The following is an 18939-nucleotide window of genomic DNA, read 5'->3' as shown; positions in this document are numbered from 1 at the left end:
TTCAGTAAATTATAAACATTTTGCTTGTCAAAAATATAAAGGGTCAGGAAAAAGCGTTTTAGCATTGCTCAATTCAATAGAATCTCACAAAATATATGTGTTAGAAGTGCCCAAAGCTTATATTTTTGACAAGCAAACTGTTTATCATAATGAAACATTCCGTTCACAATTGAAAATGTCACATCCACTTCTATAAATTGTAAACAATGTTTTAAAATGAACACTAACACAGGTTGATATGTTTCAATATATCCCAATTAATTCACTGAGTGTGTGAAAACTCGTTGAATCATTATTTTCTGAAACATACTCTGCTTTACAGTGTGTGGTTTCTGTTCACATTGACATCAGTCACATCCAAAATTGCACAAACATCATCAGAATCTTGAATTTGACCTGTGTTTTCAAACTGGCTGATATTATTTGTGAACATTACCCATATTATGACCTTCAAAGCTGGGCCTGTTTCAAAATGGGTCACCAACTTGCTCAATTTTGAAACTTCCTTCTAAATGAAGTTACAGCACATTTTATGTAAGATTCATATCTATCCTTTCATAAAATAATCTTTTTCTTGTGAAAACTACTAGATTTCTTAATTATTTTGATGTTTTTTCACAGGTATACAAAAAGCATAAGCATGTCGGAATGAATTTTTGAAAACAAATAACAGGGGCTCCTTGAGCACTTATAATTCAGTTGTTTTATTTCTTTGTACTTACACAATAAATATACACCTTACTAAGTTGATAAATATAAAAATTAAAACCATCTGTCATCAACTTTAGATTTCTTGCAATTTTAAAAATGTACACACTAAATTTTCCGTCCGACATGCATGAATTTTCCAAGAAGTTTTTCCTGTAAAAAACTACTCAAAATTTTATTTATCTATTCCTGTGAAGTATCCATGAATTTAATGTAGAAAATGAATCAATAGTTGTTTTAATCAATTACCTTTAAAAAAATGGACAAATAAAGGGCTACATTTTTTCCGTCCGACATGAAAACCAGCATGTCGGACGGAATTGTTTACAAGGGCACATTTTCATTGCCCCCATGCAGGATAATGGCATATTTCCCACTTAAACATGACCAGTTTCATCACATGTACTTTCCTGCAGTCTGATTGGACAAAAGTAGGATGTTCTGTACAATGTACACGATATGCAAATTAGCCTAGGATAATCTGTCATTTGTGCAGAACAAGGTGTACATGTAGCAGTTTTTCTGGCTTCTGCTTATACATGTCTGCGTACACGTGTACCTACATAAGCTCCTATTTTAATTCCAATAACTGACTTTTTAACATTATTTTGTGTAATTGAAAATAGACCAGTCTGCAATTTTAAATCCCAACACCTTTCATGTTAACTAAACCCTGATGTAGGGCCTCAAGTACAATGTACATTGAAATTTGTTAATTAGCGCTTCAAATGCATGTGTACACACCCACTACACTGTACAGTGTACACACTGAAGAAACTTAAAATTGACATTTTGCATGTCAGTTTATAAATGTAAATGGTGAAGAAATAAATGCCATTTATATAGGCTATTACTCATAGCCAAAATAGGCACTCTGTATGGTACTGAGACTCGGGTGTTATGGTCTCAGGTATGGCATGTTTTTGTTTGTTAACATAGTTTTTGCTAAAATCTACATCGATCAGAAGCTCATTTTGCCTGATACTGGTCTACAGGGTGTATCAAAATTAAGTATACAGTTTGAAAAATGTCGCTAGATTAAAAAGTATGAGGTCTGTGGTCAAAATTCTCTAGTTGATACCTTAATCAACATCTTGTCCTCCTATAGCTGAAAAATCACCGGCGTGTGACCAATAATAAGGATTTGGTGGCTACTTTTGTGAACCGAGTACAAAAAGCAGTTGCGCGAAGTCAATTAAAATCAAAACAACATACAAATCACAACAAAAGTCTCACCATTTTCCTTACTGTTTACAATTATTGAGAGTTTTAGTCTTAGTCTTCCCCATGCTCACTATTCTTCTGTAAGCAGATTTCGGCTCTTCTCAACATGGCGTTCACACCACGTCTAATGAGAGGTATGTCCTGCCTAAGAATGTCAACTTGTGCAATTATGCGTCTCTGAAGTTCATCAAGGTCTGCAGGATGACTTGTGAAAACATTTAATGAAAATCTGCTTCATCGCCAATGATGAAATCTTCCAGGAAACGTAGAGGACGGGCAAGAAGCCACTGACAGAACACAGTGCGACGTTGGTGATCTGCTTGCTAAAGTTGATATCTCCTTATCTCTGATAGGGATGAAATCGCAAGTCATAAACGAGTTATTCTCTTAACGGTTGCAGATGGCATTCCATGTCCATTTCGACGGCAGCTAATTTGACCTGCTTGCTCCGCCTGCAGAGTGTTACGGACTGCTAGGATATTAGCAGCAGATCTTCCAGTGCCGGGGCGACCACAATGTTCTCTGTTCAGATTACGACTCATTCCAGCTATCTGATACTTCGCAACATTGTTGTAAATAGCGCCACGTGAAGGGGACGTGCATTTGGGTACTGCTGACGGAATCTCCGAAGCACTTCTGCTGGACTCTGGGTGCGATGGTACTCTGCAACAACAAAACAAGGAAGGCCCTTTGCTCTGGCGTGTACTGTGGAGTATCCATTTTAATGTTGCTATTCTCCTTGTCAAGTAAAACCTAGCATATGTAAAAAGATAGTTGCCCAGATTTACCAAAAGTCCCGTGTTATGTAACTCACACATGCACAGGATTGGAACGTTAACAATGAGAAAAAATGATCTGTACACCTGCATGTTTCTCTTGGCTGCACAACAATAACAAGCAGCGGGCATTTAAACCCAATTGACTTCGCGCAACTGCTTTTTGTACTCGGCTCACAAAAGTAGCCACAAATCCTGATTAATGGTCACACGCCAGTGATTTTTCAGCTGTAGGAGGACAAGATGTTGATTAAGTTATCAACTAGAGAATTTTGACCAAACTCTTCATACTTTTTAATCTACCAGCATTTTTCAAACTGTATACTTAATTTTGATACACCCTGTATTTACAATTTACACAAAATAATGTAAAAGAAGCCAGAAAGACTGTGCTCATCCCACAGTGCCCTGTGCAAAGCATGTATTTGCAGTCTGCACATGTGCTACACCTTGTTCTGCACAGATTAGGCTAATGAAAGTTGATTCATAGTTTCCCGTCACCCGCCCGCATCACCTTTTCAATTTGACCAAAACTTTAATTATTTTTTAAAAAGTCAATTATCTGAAAATTGATATGACAATAATCAAAATTGAAACTCTCAAAATGTCTGACATGTTGTAGGGGTAGAGGATGTACAGTAAATAATGGAATTTAAGGATTACCTCGTCATGTTTCAAGTGACTACAAAAATTGCAAATTTCTTAACACTTAAAAAAACCAAATTCAAATTTTTTTAATCTGTTGCAAAATGTCTGTAATGATGATCTAATACCTGTTTTGAGATGGTCTTTCATCAACAATACATGTATTATGGTAATAGCCATATAAGCAAAAGTTTTGACAATAATGAAATTTTCCAAAATAATGAATAATAAAATCATGACCTCATATTTCATTGAGAAAATGTGATTAGAAACTAATCATTTCACTTCATTAGCCTTATCCTATGCTAATTTGCATATCGTGTACAGAACATCCTACTTTTGTTCAATCAGACTGCAGGAAAGTACATGTACATGTGATGAAACTGGTCATTTTTAAGTGGGAAATATGCCATTATCCTGCATGGGGGCAATGCAAAATGTGCCCTTGTAAACTATTGCGTCCGACATTCTGGTTTTCATGTAGCCCTTAATTTGTTTATTTTTTTAAAGGTAGGCCTAATTGACTAAAACAACTATTGATTCATTTTCTACATTAAATTCATGGATACTTCACAGGAATAAATAAATAAAATTTTGAGTAGTTTTTTACAGGAAACACAAACTTAGAAAAGAAAATTCATGCATGTCGGACGGAAAATTCAGTGTTTGCATTTTTAAAATTGCAAGAAATCTAAAGTTGATGACATATGGTTTTAATTGTTATATTGATTTTAACTAAGTAAGGTGTGTATTTATTGTGTAAGCACAAAGAAATAAAACAATACTGAATTGTAAGTGCTCAAGGAGCCCTTGTTAATTGTTTTCAAAAATTACGTCCGACATGCTTGCGTTTTTGTATACCTGTGAAAAAACATCAAAATAGTTAAGAAATCTTGTAGTTTTCATAAGAAAAAGTTTATTTTATGAAAGAATAGATATGAATCTTACATAAAATGTATTGTAACTTCATTTCTAAGAAGTAAGTTTCAAAATTAAGCAAGTTGGGGACCAATTTCCAATTGATTATCATGTCGGACGGAATCCAGCATGTCGGATGGAATTTGTCAATTTTTCCATTATTACGTCTTTAATAAATAGATGTCAATACTTTTAAAGTATACACAGCATTAGTACATGACCTTATCTTTATAATGCAGGTAAAAAATATTAAATTTTGAGAAGTTGCCAAAAAAGTCAACATTTCATTCCGTCCGACATGATGCATTCCGTCCGACATGGCCCATTTTTGAGACGTTGCCGTTTCCACGACAATGATTGTTGAATAAAGATTGTATGAGAAATTTAATTTATGAATGTTCCTTTGACTATTTGGCAGTGACTTTATAAGATATTGTTGTAACTTTCGATAGAATATCAATTTGAATGTCAAAAGCCTGGGAACCCCATTTCTATCGATTCCGTCCGACATGGTCACTTTTTCCCGTCCTACACGAAGCCATCAAAGAGTTTTCAGACAATACTGCCATAGCATGATAGCTATGTACCATATCCATACCCATGTAAAAAAAAACAGTCCAGTACTTTTGGAACAAAAATGACAGCCATATTTGCTATCAAATTCCGTCCGACATGATTACGACAATTTTGAAACAGGCCCAGCTGTGCAATATCAGAGTCATTCATTGATTATTAAAATTGTTGAGTAAACCTTTTCATGTCAATTTCCTTTTTACCACAAAATTACATTAAAGTGGCCATAAATTTGTCATTACACAACAAAATTTGCCCAAATTTGGTCAGAAGGAGCCTATGACATACTCGTTTATTTTAAATATCTATGATATATGTATTGGACAGTCAAAGTATTAAATATACACTACTCAATATTGATCAAATTTGTTAAAAAATTACATAACATGAGATAATAAATCATAATTTTCTTCAAGAAGTAGCGAGATTTAAGCTGGGAAATGATATTTTTATGAAAATCTGGTCTTATTTGGAAAAGAAAACCCCTATTAAATTATAATCCATTTTGAAAATTTCGAGTTTTTTTCACTAAAAATGGTGCCTAACCGTGAAATGGGCCATATACTAGCTCTCTAATATGCCTCCCTCCCATACCTCTAACACGGTAAAATCGCGTCTGGAGGCATATTAGAGAGCTAGTATATCTAGATAGTTCACTACACTATCCAATAAATACAATGTTAAAACAAGGTTTAATTAATTAATACACAGCAATGCCAATAATTTATTTTGTATGTAACAAGTTTTCGGCATTTACAGTTCGTAATATTAAATGTTTAACTTAACTGTATACTTTATGTTGTCACTCATTTTAGCATAGTCATACATGTACTTGGACAGTATTTTATGTTAAAATCCATCACGTAGGTATGCTAGGTGAATTCAAATTTGCCATCAAACTGCATCATTATATCAAATCAAAGCCCTTGAGTAAACAAAGCCAAAACTGAAAACCATTTTTTCATAGCACTTTCCATATCAAAGTTACATCTTGTCAAAGATTGACTTCATCAAAAAGTTTCAGCTAGCAAAATTCCCCAAAAGCGGCATTTGGGGTGTTTCTAGATCTTAGTCTCATTATGATAGCAGCTTTTTTTAATGGAACTGCTATCCAAATCCCTCTAAAATTCCATGTGCGAGTGACTTATCACCATAAAAAATCATATATTTGGGTCAAGTGAAGTATAGAAAACATATTTATATACGTTTCCTTCTTCGAACAGTTGTTTTAAATTTCTATGTAAATATGCATTGACATTGTCGGCGAATTTGGCTGACTAGCAAATGTGTTAACTAAGGTTTGCCTGGGTTACCTACATCACGCTTTTTAGCGTAGTCTGTAAGAACTTTTTTCAGTAAGCTAGGGGGTCTTTTTTTAGTAGAGGCACATTAGTGCCGTACTATTACGCTGACTTTCGTATTCGGCGAGGAGGACGATTTCGAGCTCCTGGGTTGTTTACAAACAGAGAGGTACATGTAGACAAAAAACTGTTCAGCGTGTCCAAACACTCAAGTATCAGAAGGATGGTCCACAATAGCGTGATTCACGTAACCTGAATAGGGATTAAAAAGCTGTCACGTAGAACCATGTGCTTCTATTGTCCAATTTGCCATCAAGATTTCATATGGAAACAGTTCAGACATTGTCAGAAATATTAAAGGAAAATATGGAGGTTATCCCGAGGATAACATAAGCATGTTCACAAAATTTTCAAGTAGGATATTTCACATGGAAATTATTTTGTTTAAAAAGGAGATTATTTAACTTAAAAAATGAGGGGTCAACCATGTCTGTAGGTCAAAAACTAGCGAAGTTATGGGCAAATGTCTGATTTTACAAAACTGCACTTCTGTGCAACCATCATTGACAATGCCTTACAATGACTTACTGTACAAAAAAAGCATGTAATGCATCATTTTTTACCACGATGATCCATTTTAAACAAAGGCGATTTTATTTTATGAAATCTAACTTTCACTGCATGCTGACTTCTGTATTGAAGTACCAGCACTTTTTAGACTACGTCGTCAAGTTTCTGGTGTCGAAATTTCAAATTTTTGTATTTCCCTATTCAGTTAAGCCATTGACTGTGAGCTACTGTGGTCCAAACTTTTTGGATTGAATGTCGCCCTCTATAATAAGCAATGTGGACATGTCTAACATAGCTCAATATGGTTGTCCCCAGTGATTTTTGGACAAGAGGACAAGAGGATAAGTGCTTATTTCGAACACTGAGTTCAGACCCAGTACTAGACTGCCTAACTGGCCTGTACAATGTATCTCGTTTCGGCCAAAGTACGTCTGTAATACATACCTGTTTTTAATGACCTTGCAACAATGTTTCTATTGTCAGCAATAACAGCTTGCATTCACACTTTTGAGTTTATATGGTGAATTTTCGTACACATCATAAATAAGTGAAATCAGAATATCCTGAAAGGAATTTAGGTAACTAATTCAACGACACTGACCTCGCAACAGCTAATGTTTTCATGTAAACATGGCGTCATTAGACATTTTAGCCTACGTTTCAGTATCCTACTATCGGATCGTTGAAACAACGAAACCTCAAGCCCCGCCCTCATTCACGAATTCACTCACCTTCCTACACCACCAGTTGAAATAAAACTCGAAACATCACGTGTTATTCCTCAAAACTACATGCACCTTCATTAATAAAAAATTGAAATCCTAATAGAAATCCGTTATCAAAAATTGTTTGATATAAAACGTCACCAAAAGTAATTTTTCTGAAGAGTAGATACCGCGTGTCAAAATGGCGGCCGCAGTCGCATCCCCCCAGCTGCCTTTGTACGTGTACCCAGGACCGGTCACGGTATGTCTATGTGACGAACAGTCAAGGTCAGAGAACAGCGCAACCTGTCTGCTGTCATGACGTAATATAATGGCTCCGCCCAATGAACGGCGCTGTCAATCATCCTTATTGCCTTTGTCGAACAGACTTTTACGCAGGTAAGAGCTCACGCTGTCCTCACTTTTAGGATCGACGAAGCGTCAGGCCGACACAATCTGGTTGTGTAGGAGACTATCATCGTGATGCCCACGTTGGAACCATTGGATTACGGAAGAAATATTCATACCAGGACTGAAGCAAATGTGGCCATTTCTATGTTTGTACCGGGCAAGTACGGACATTTTTCAACACGGAGCTAGCGGAAAATACTGCAAATTCGTCCAAGGTAAGCAAAGGGTTGGGGATCGCATTTTGAACTTTGACTAAACTGTTTCGGAGGTAAGGCACGCTAAAAGTAGACCATTTCGGGGCTGTATTTGGTGTACATGTGGCGTTTTGAAAAGAGTAAAACCGACCACTTATTCGCTATTGCTGAAGTATACCCGCCGAATCATGTACCAATACACAAGGTATTGGTACATGAGATCAGGTATAACCCAGTACAAGATCATGTCAGAAATTAATATTTTGTTCTGGGTCTGATTATTCGGACTAGAGGCACATTAGAGAAGATGGCCGGACTTGTTTTCACTCAAATTTGAGTCGCATCATCAACCGGAAGTGACGTGGCACGGACCAACAGAATTGATGACATTCACATTAAAGAACATGATTGAAGAAGACATTTTCTACAAATTTCTGACCCGCGGCTGCGCAAATTTATTGTTCCCATACTAGACATCCAAAATATTGTATCCCAGTCGCATATCAGTGTGCGCATGCGTCGTGGAGAGTGAACAAGTTCTCTACAACATCGGGAACTTTGTGGACCCAAATTACATCTTTTGGGGACAAATCCTCTCCAAATCTGAGTGACTATATCATCTTTGTTCACCAGAGACATCATTGAACTGGTTTTTTGGTATATTTGCTACTGGATTGGCAGAGATTGTGGCAGATTATTCACTACCTGTTGGTATTGAATTGGACATGTTTACATTCATCATGGCCGCCGACCGGCAGTGTAGAATCATGGCAGCGTAAAAATTCCGAACGGCCGGGTGTAGGTATTTAGTAGTACTGGATTGGCCGAGGTGACCCCGTTCTTTTCTTCGCCCATTCACATTATTATCTTTGTTATTATGGCTACGTGGAACATCGGATGTACTGTGAGTAGTGTGTTATTCTTTGTCATAATGTGGACAATACTTGGAGCTGGGCATAAGGGCTTGGCCCTACCAGAAAGAAGGAGCACGAAAACGCAAGTTCAGTTGTCATACATGAGAATTCAATTCTACCCAGAGTTCTGTTATACATTCTACCCTGCTAGCTTATGCTTAAAAAGAAATATGAACATACACAACAGTAAAAACCCTAACAAATTGGTTATGATGTATATATGTATTATTGCTATAGTACAGTCTGGAGATTGCCAACCAAATCCAGGCCCCGTGCATTGTAGTTTAAATAGTAATACCACCGAAAGTGAGGTAAGCTTTCCATGTAATATTTGTAAATTGCCTTGTTTGTGGGGAGAAAGAGCTGTATGTTGCGATACATGTGACTGGTGGTACCATGTCGACTGTATGGGTATGAACACTGCTGTCTACAATGTCCTAGAGCGGCATAGTAACGTCACGTGGATATGCTGCCAGTGTGGCTTACCCAACCTAGCCTCCAGCCTGTTTACATCCGGTTCAATTGACATTGACAACAGTTTCAGTAGCCTAGATTCAGTCGATGTGGACAACCGGCCAATCTCGTCACCCTTGGCAACATCGTCTCCACAAACCAAAAATGCAAGCCCTAATCAAAATGCTAGTGGCCTGCCAAATAACTCTAAACCAAAAACAAGAATCAAGGACACACACACCGGTGAACCAAAAACCAAGAAAGAAAGAAACAAAACCAAAAGCTTCCTACAAACCGCTCAAGATACTGGTGATTAATTTTCAGGGCATGAGAGGTAAATGCGCTGAATTAGCGACATGCCTGGAATTTGATGACCCAGATATCTTGATCGGGAATGAAACTTGGCTTGACAGCTCAGTTAACAGCAGTGAGCTATTTCCGAGCACATATAATGTGTTCCGTAAAGACAGGTTAGAACTGGATGCAAAAGGTAACGCCCATGGAGGTGTCTTAGTGGCAGTCAAGAGTAACATGATCTGTGCACAGAGACATGCATTAGACACAGATAGTGAGGTAATTTGGATTGAAATGAGTGTAACTGGTGCAAAACCAGTTCTGATTGGTTCATACTATCGGCCCCCTAAATCCAAGATTGAGTATTTGAACAAATTGCGTGAATCTATGAATAAGATTCAGAACCCAAACCAGTACAGTAATATTTATCTTGCTGGAGACTTTAATCTTGGAGACATCATATGGGATACCCAAAGCGTGCGTTCTGGTAGTCAAAAACCTACCCTATGTCGGGAACTCATAGATGTAGCCAATGATTATGGTTTAGAGCAAGTTGTTGTTGGTCCCACAAGAGGTAAAAGCACCTTAGACCTCATGTTTGTTAAGAACTCCTCCCTGGTGCTCAAATCCAGCACAATACCGGGGATAAGTGACCATGACTCAATTCCGGTAGTGTTAATTCACACAATTCCATCCACCTCAAAACAAAAACCAAGAAAGATATTCATGTATCATAAAGCCAACACCACAGATCTGAAAGCAGAAGTGAAGGGTATAAGTAACGACTTTAGAGATAAAGACATCTCTAACACTGATGCTGATGAACTGTGGGTTGAATTTAGAGACAGGTTCAAAACAGCAGTTGATAATAATGTTCCTTCCAAAATAGTGCGGAAGAGGAACAGCACACCCTGGATTAATCATACTCTCAAAAGACTACACAAGCGTAAACAAAGGGCATATAATACAGCCAAAAAATCTGGCAAAGAGGAAGATTGGGAGAAATTTGGGAATTAAGAAAGAAAATCAAAAAAGCAACCAAGAAAGCATACAGGAGGTATATAAAGAACATATGTATGGAGTCAACAAAACAATTTTGGAGCTTTGTTAAGTCACTTAAAAAAGACTCCACAGGCATTCCTGCGCTAAAACACAGAGGTGATTTAGTAACTGACAACAAACTGAAGGCGGACTTACTTAATGAACAATATAGGCAGCAATTCACACAAGAGAGATTATCAGACTTGCCACAAGAGGAAAAGAGTAGTATTCCATCAATGCCCAATATTACAATTAGAGAAGAAGGTATAATTAAAATGCTCTCTGACCTCAACCCACACAAGGCCGCAGGGCCTGATGAGATCACTCCATGGGCTTTGAAAACCACAGCTCAGGAGGTAGGCTTGGCATTGTCAATTATTTTCCAACGCTCCCTTGACACAGGGGTAGTACCCCAGGATTGGTTAAGTGCCAATATAACCCCTATTTTTAAAAAGGGGGATCGGACCGATCCAGCTAATTACCGATCAGTGAACCTAACCTCAGTTTGTAGTAAGGTTATGGAACATGTATTACATTCCAACATTATGCAACACCTGGACTCACACAATATAATATGTAGCCAACAGCACGGCTTTAGGAAAGGCCACTCGTGCGAAACACAACTCCTCTCCACCGTTCAAGATATTGCCAAAGAACTGGACCAGAGACACCAAATAGATCTCATAGTCATGGACTTTACAAAAGCCTTTGACAAGGTCCCACATCAAAGACTCCTTTTGAAATTAGACCGCTATGGAATCAGGGGTTCCATCCACAACTGGATATCTTCTTTTCTCACAAAACGTAAACAGCGGGTTGTCATAGATGGAGAATTCTCCGAATGGGTGAGTGTAGAATCTAGTGTACCACAGGGAACTGTGACTGGTCCGCTTGATTTTTTACTTTTTATCAATGACTTACCCGATGGCATCAACACAAATGTGCGCTTGTTTGCCGATGACTGTATATTGTATTCAACCATAGCCGGATCTGATGATGCTGGCAGACTTCAGAAGGATTTGGATACCCTTACAGTCTGGCAAGACAAGTGGCAGATGGAGTTTAATGCAAAAAAGTGTTTCGTGTTACATATTACACATGCAAGATCACCTATCAAACACTCGTACACACTTAACAACATGGTGCTTCAAGAAGCAGAATCTCACACATATCTAGGGGTAGATTTTACACATGACCTCACCTGGAACTCACACATCAACAAAATAGCCGCTAAAGCTAACAGAACTCTGGGGTTCCTTCATGCAGAAACTTATACTCATGCCCAAGTCAAATCAAAGAAATGTCATACAAAACTCTGGTTCGCCCAATTCTGGACTACTGCTCTCCCGTATGGGATCCCTTCACAAAACAAGGTATAAATCAACTTGAAGCAATCCAGAATAGAGCAGCCAGATTCGTCAGTGGGAAATATGAAAGGAAAAGCAGCATCACAGCAATTAAAAACAAGCTGAATTGGGAGCCTCTTCAAATAAGAAGAAAGGCGGATCGTCTGACAATCTTCCAGCAAGCAGCCGCGGGTCACCTCGCCATTCCAGTGCGAACACTCCTGCGCCCGGTCAAAAGGAACTCTCGGAATACATCAACCACAAACAACTACATCCCCATATCCTGTAACAAGAACTGTTACAAATACTCATTTGTTCCACGAACCCTAATTGACTGGAACACCCTGCCACAATCAATATCAACAATCCAAGACAAGAAATCATTCAAAGCAGCTGTTCAGCACCATCTACTACAGTAACCAGTAACCATACCAGTGTCAAGATTCAAGAAAGATTTGCATGCGCATCGCAATCCTGCCCGGTTGACCCGCTGTTGAAGTGGGTGTTGGGCAGTACTAAAGACAAGACAAGACAGTCCTAAATATACATAGGCACGGCATATATATTATTATCACTAGAGCTGAGAGTATCTCATTCTCACGATCTTTTTCCATGCATGCATTTTCATTTTAAAGAAAGGCTTAAGCTTACCTCAAATTTACAAATTATCCGGTAAATCGTCAAATTCCCTTGGCCTTGTACATGTGTAGATAAGTTTCACCAGCTATAGGCCTATCAGTTTCAACTTCACTTTAGGCTCCCTTTTAAATATCATGCAAACTACGTCAATTCGAGCCTTACATTTTTCAAATTAAACGTAAAATAAACGTCAAAAATTCGTGTGTAGTCTGCTCTTGCAACTACTCCGAATTTTGATCCAGTGCTGGGCGGAATGCAAAATCAAAATAGTGTTGAGCGCTATAACCCGCGCCTCGTTAATCATTTCAAGGGGGGTGGTGCAATAAAGTGTACCCCCGGGGTGGTGAATTATAGGGGGGAGATTTTTGGCAGGCCAAAGGGGGGCAAGCATTTTTGGCAGGTAGAAAGGGGGGGTCAAGCGATTTTTTGGCGATATAGAAAGACACAGCAGTAGGCCTACAATTTTAATATGAGGCATATAGAAAGCAGAGTGGGCCTAACATAACTAAGAAGAAAGTAAGAAGAGCTCGGGTAGATTACGAGAAGAAAATCATGAGAGATTTCAAGAAGAAACCAAAAGCCTTCTACAGCTATTTTCGTGTGAAACATAAAGTTAAGACAGGGGTCTCCCAATTGGAGAATGACCAGGGTGATCGTACAAAGACTGACAAAGAGTACAAAGAAACAGCTGATGTTTTGAAAAGCTTCTTCCAGCGTGTCTTCACACAAGATGGGGAACCACCATCTTTAGCAGACCGCAAGGCTGACATAGAAGAGCTCATTGGAGCAGATTTTACTCTGGAAGATGTAATGAAGAAGCTGGATAAGTTGAAGCAAGATAAGTCACCAGGTATAGACCAGTAGGCTACATGCTAATGTCCTCAAAGAATGCAAAGAAGAGATGGCTGTCCCAATTTGTTCATGATCTTTAAGAAATCTCTAGAGGAAGGCTGCATCCCAGATGACTGGAAACTGGCAAGAGTTTCACCGATTTTCGAGAAAGGGTAAAAAAATCAGGCCTGCAACTACAGACCAGTCAGCCTTACCACAATACCAGTGTTCCTTGCAAAATCATGGAGTCGCTACTGAGAGATGCCATTCTTTATCATGTCAACCAACATCACCTGCTCTCAGAAGATCAACATGGGTTCAGAAGTGGAAGATCATGCATGACCAACTTACTCACCACTCTGAAAGACATTACAAAAAGTTTGGATGAACTAAGATTCGGAGTAGATGTTATATATCTTGACTACAAAGGCCTTCGACACAGTCCCTAGGGCCGATTTATCTCATCTCAGCTCATCAGGCTGTTTCTTTAATCTTCTGCAAGATATCTTTGACTTGTGTTACTTTTCTCAGTTTTCTGAGTCTGTGTGTCTGACTCTATCACGCAATGAGAGGTGGAGCATTTTCCTTTCCACTGTGCTGTTACCAATTTCTGATCCACAGGTCATAATTGTTTAGTCGGATCGTAAACTCTTCGTCTCAACGTCAGTGCAGCTGTCACGGGAGCTGTCAACAGTTCTTTGTAGCCTCTTTGTGCAACTGTGCAGTGTTCAACTTCAACATGTTGGTGTCCATTTTCAAGGTATGTCCTAGGTTATATATTTGTACCTTCCTGTTTGTGAACATATTCCACTATATGCCGCCACTGCCGCCTTACTGAATCGGTAACCATTTATATATATCGCTATCATCATTCCTCAAAACGATACCCAAAACTATTGCTAAGGGGTGGTGCAATAATTATGTGTACCCCCCGGGGGGGTGAATTCTAGGGGGGGGCAAAGATTTTTTGGCAGGCCAAAGGGGGGGGGCAAGCATTTTTGGCAGGTCGAAAGGGGGGTCAAGCGATTTTGGCAGGTCGAAAGGGGGGCAAGCAATTTTGGCACAGATATTTTGGGCACCGTTTCTATATTACGCCCTAAAAGGCATAGGAAAACGTTACGAACATGTTCATATATGCAAAATTTCCTGCGCGCTGCGCTCGCATTATATGTTAAGACAATTTAAGCTTTTAAATTCGGGTTCCCCAAAATCTTGCATGTGTAAGGGGGGGCAAAGATTTTTGGCACGTCAAAAGGGGGGCAAAGGTTTTTGGCACGGCGAAAGGGGGGGCAAAGGTTTTTGGCACGGCCAAAGGGGGGCAAGCGATTTTTGGCAGACCATTTTGAGAATTCATCCCCCGGGGGTACACATAATTATTGCACCCCCTAAAGCCACAATAACCAAAGCTGCTATATACCAATCACGATGGTGATCGAGTCTAGTAAGAGAGCAACATGATCTGACAATTTTTTCAATGGGTTCATTAAACATAATTTATGGCAAACTTGTTTTTAAACGTTTTAAACGTTTTTTGTTTTGAGGCTTTGGTTTAGATAAAAATGTTTTATAACATTCAATATCGGGTTATGTACTCGTATATGTCATGGAAACGTAAAACACACAACAACTATTTTAAAAATGTTTTCAAAATGTTATTGCAATATATTTGTTTCTAAAACTCTTTTGTCAAATATTTTGTTTTAACACTTAAAGAACATTATAATTATGTTAGAATATTTGCAGTAGGTTATCAACAGATGTTTTTGAATGGTATGAAAATGTTTTATAATAAATTATACCCTTTATGTAACCCAACATTTAACGTTTTCTGGCAACCTTTTCTAACCTTTTGCGAATGGTGTCGAAAATGTTTTGTGTTTGCTGGGATAACAGCTCAAAATAAAACACCACTTATCATATTATTGTGATGTGCCCTGAGTAATTAATTTGATTATTTATCTTTGTTTACCATTAAAATCTAATTCATGAGACATTCGGGGAATCCCTCTCATTCATCGAGTTGACCAAAACAAATTAAATCATTTCTAATTTTGGATATTGGGGGACCCCCTTTATGATGTAATCACTGAAAAGCTTGTAAACAAAGTAAGGACTATTTCAAGTTGATTGGCAATCCCCATGAATATAAAGTGGTTATGACATCATGGGATATAATGGAATACGGTAGATCATGGGGTTTTAACACCCAGGTATATTTTGGGAGCATAAAAAGGTGAAGCATTTGAGTTTGCTCAGTGGCATAATACAATGAGAGTTTGTAAACTTTCTAAGTGTTGGTCAAAGTTGTGCTTCAAAAAGAGATACATTTGAACCAGTTTAAATAGCCAATAATTTCAATACAGCAACGAAGGCGATGTTGAGTATATGAAGGTACTCCTCCTCCCAAGGGATTAAAGTTCTTCTGTCGACTTGCTGGAGTCTGGTTTATAAACAACACATCTGTCAATAAAGTGGAGCAGAGCAGAAGAAGCCTGTTTCCTGGAGAAAGGGAGTGATTGGTGAAAGAAACACCACTTTTGGAGATTGTCTTCTGCACAAGGAGTTGAAGTGTTTGGAGAACTGTGCAAGGAGTTATATGTTTGATTAACGGCGCACTCGGGAGTTAAGTGTTTGGAGAACTGAGCTATGCAAGGAGTTAAGTGTTTGGAGAAAGCAGCACCATTTCTGTGTGAGGATTTTATACGCAAGGATATACAAATACAAGTGTAGGCCTACAAGGATTTCTCTGATTTTCGCAGGACAAGTGAACAAGGATACACATCAGCCGTCCAGAACATTGGAAGAACTCTATGATCTGATCACCAAAAAGAAGACTGCTGGTTAAGTACTGATTAGTTAAACTTGTGATATAATATTGTGATTATACTTTTTGTGCATTTGTTGTCATGTACCAATCATATTTTACTTTCAATTGAAGACATAGGTTTTGTTAACTAAATCAAACAGTGTATTTTTGCTGCGGCATTCGTGTGAAAGGTGATTTTGGCCTTGAGTCATTACGACTCGTATAACACTATAAATTCACATTCTGCGCCTGAAAAATACCATAACGAAAATTTAAACACCACATAAATATGTATATTCGTATTTTTGGATTATAGAAGTAGTGTTATCGTTATCTGATCAACAATGTCACTTGAATCTTAATCTAAATTGCTTTATATGCCTATATCATATATGTTTACTATCCTGTATAATATCGGACTCACCGGTGTATTAAACTGCCGTCCGCCAGTAAACAGTTAATAAACCTGGGCGGATGGTGCAGTGGAACATGGCAGAATCAAAGCAGTAAGTGTTTGTTTATATAGACATATCATGACATGCCTATGCATGCCAATAGGCCCATGCACTAGCAATACGCCTATGATTTTTCTACATTCTAATAATTATGATGATCATCCGGGCCGGGGATTAGGGACTGTGCAATACTTAGTATATGTGTACTGATATAAGCCTACTTTAAGTTAATCAATCACCTCGCAATTCAACCAAAAGCAGGCTTTCAAGCTCTTTCATCTCCACCTTTGCTTTGTTGATATGGCTGCGAATCTTGGGTAAAATCTGGTGACATGGAAATAAGATAAATGCAATCACCACATCAGGAACATCAAGCGCCTTCAAATGATGAGAAAGGCCCGGATCTAGATGACACCAGGCCTCCCTTTTTATACAGTATTTTTTTAAAGGCAGTGTTAACGTGGCTTTAATTCCATTCCTCGGACACATCCTGAGGATGCTAGTGGAGGAGCCCTGTATGAGATATGCTCTTCATCATGTTCCATGCATTTCATGGTAAAAAGTAAAAGGAGACCATGCGGCAACGGAAAAGCTATCTAAATTCACAGAGGCTGTTACCAACAACGAATAGTGAAACAGATGCTACACTATCTATGGATTTTGATGCTTAGAGCAACTTTGTAGTCACGTGTCCAGCTGTCAAATGAAATTAATATAGGCCTACACCGGGGCGGTAAATTCTCAAAATAGTTTGCCAAAATCGCTTTACTCCTTCTTTGACAGTGCCAAAAAATCTTTTGCCTTCCCCTTCGACGTGCGAAAAAACATCCCCCCTTTTAGGTCAAATTTTGGGAAACCCTAATTCAAAACCTTGAATTGTCCAATCAAGTGATGCGAGCGCAGGTAAGAAATCCAGCATTGAACGTAATATAGAACATGTTGAAACTGAGTGCATGCCCAAAAACTTAAGTCAAAATCGTTTGTCCCTCCCCCTCTTTTGCCCTGCCATCAAATGCTCGGCCCCTCCCCCTTACAGCCTGCCCAAAAATCTTGGCATCCTTGCAAATCCTGCCAAAACCACTCCGGGCAGGGTTATTTATTACATTTATACCGCTAAGTACCGGCGGCAACCGGCGGCAATGCAGTTTAAGTTTTTCATGTTTTTTTCCAGATCATGTTGCTCTCTTAGACTCGCCATCGTGATTGGTATAGCAGCTCTGGTTATTGTGGCTTTAGCAATAGTTTTGGGTATCGTTTTGAGGAATGATGATAGCGATATAAATGGTTACCGATTCAGTACGGCGGCAGTGGCGGCAGATAGTGGAATATGCTCACAAACAGGAAGGTTTGGAAGTACAAATATTATATAAACCTTATTTTACTTTAAGTATAAAAATTTAAGGGGACTGTGCCTAAAAAATGTAACAAATAACAGTTAGAATAAAAGCCAGTTATTCGTTTAGTATAATTACAATATAAAATCAGCTGACACCAATTTACACATTTCTTTTGTTCCAAATTAATTGCCATTTTAAGCTCACGCACTCAGTTTTGACAATCCAGTTTTTCATAGTGGTTCAAGACGATTGCCGTGAAAAGGTAGGCCTAATATGTTTTTGAAATGTGTTTCCATTTGGAATGTAGGCCTAGATATTTATTGTGAATATTAGCCTACTGTTCACTAGTTTAATTTTTGAGCTCTTTTATCCGACACATTTCAATGTCTTTTACATGAATATGCTTTGCTAATTAATAGGCTATGCTTTTACATGTTTTATGTACTCAACAAAAAATGTCTCGTAAAAATGATGACTTGAAGGTATATTATAAATTGTTTTAATTGAAAATGTGTATAAATTCAAGTATCTGGGAGTTTGGCTGGATGCAGCCCTAGACTGGAATGAGCAGTTAACAAAATCTGTAAAACTATTTCTAAACGTAATGGTCTGCTGCGCAGACTCAGAAAGGTTTTGCCTAAAAAAAAACACCTCAATCTCCTGTATAAAGCTCTTATTTTACCTCACATGGACTACTGCGTCTCAGTTTGGGGAAATGCTGGTAAGACCCCCTACTGAAAACGCTTGACAGGTTGCAAAATACTGCTGGCAAAATAATTCTTGGTCTCCCTGACTCTCC

General features: G+C 38.4%; 1 protein-coding gene across 1 annotated transcript in view; it reads right to left on the bottom strand.

Moving 5' to 3' along the window:
• The window catches only part of LOC140166506 (tuftelin-interacting protein 11-like), a 40041-nt gene extending 27294 nt beyond the window's left edge, over positions 1-12747 (bottom strand). The window contains exon 1 of the mRNA XM_072189986.1: positions 12724-12747. The gene's annotated coding sequence lies outside the window, so the exon portion shown is untranslated. The remainder of the gene's footprint in view (positions 1-12723) is intronic.
• Between the last annotated feature and the right edge of the window lie 6192 nt (positions 12748-18939).

This window comes from Amphiura filiformis, chromosome 12 (genome assembly GCF_039555335.1).
Source record: "Amphiura filiformis chromosome 12, Afil_fr2py, whole genome shotgun sequence".
Classification (NCBI taxonomy): Eukaryota; Metazoa; Echinodermata; class Ophiuroidea; order Amphilepidida; family Amphiuridae; genus Amphiura; species Amphiura filiformis.
Note: the sequence above shows the minus strand (reverse complement) of the source record. Positions and strands in the feature narration are given on the sequence as shown.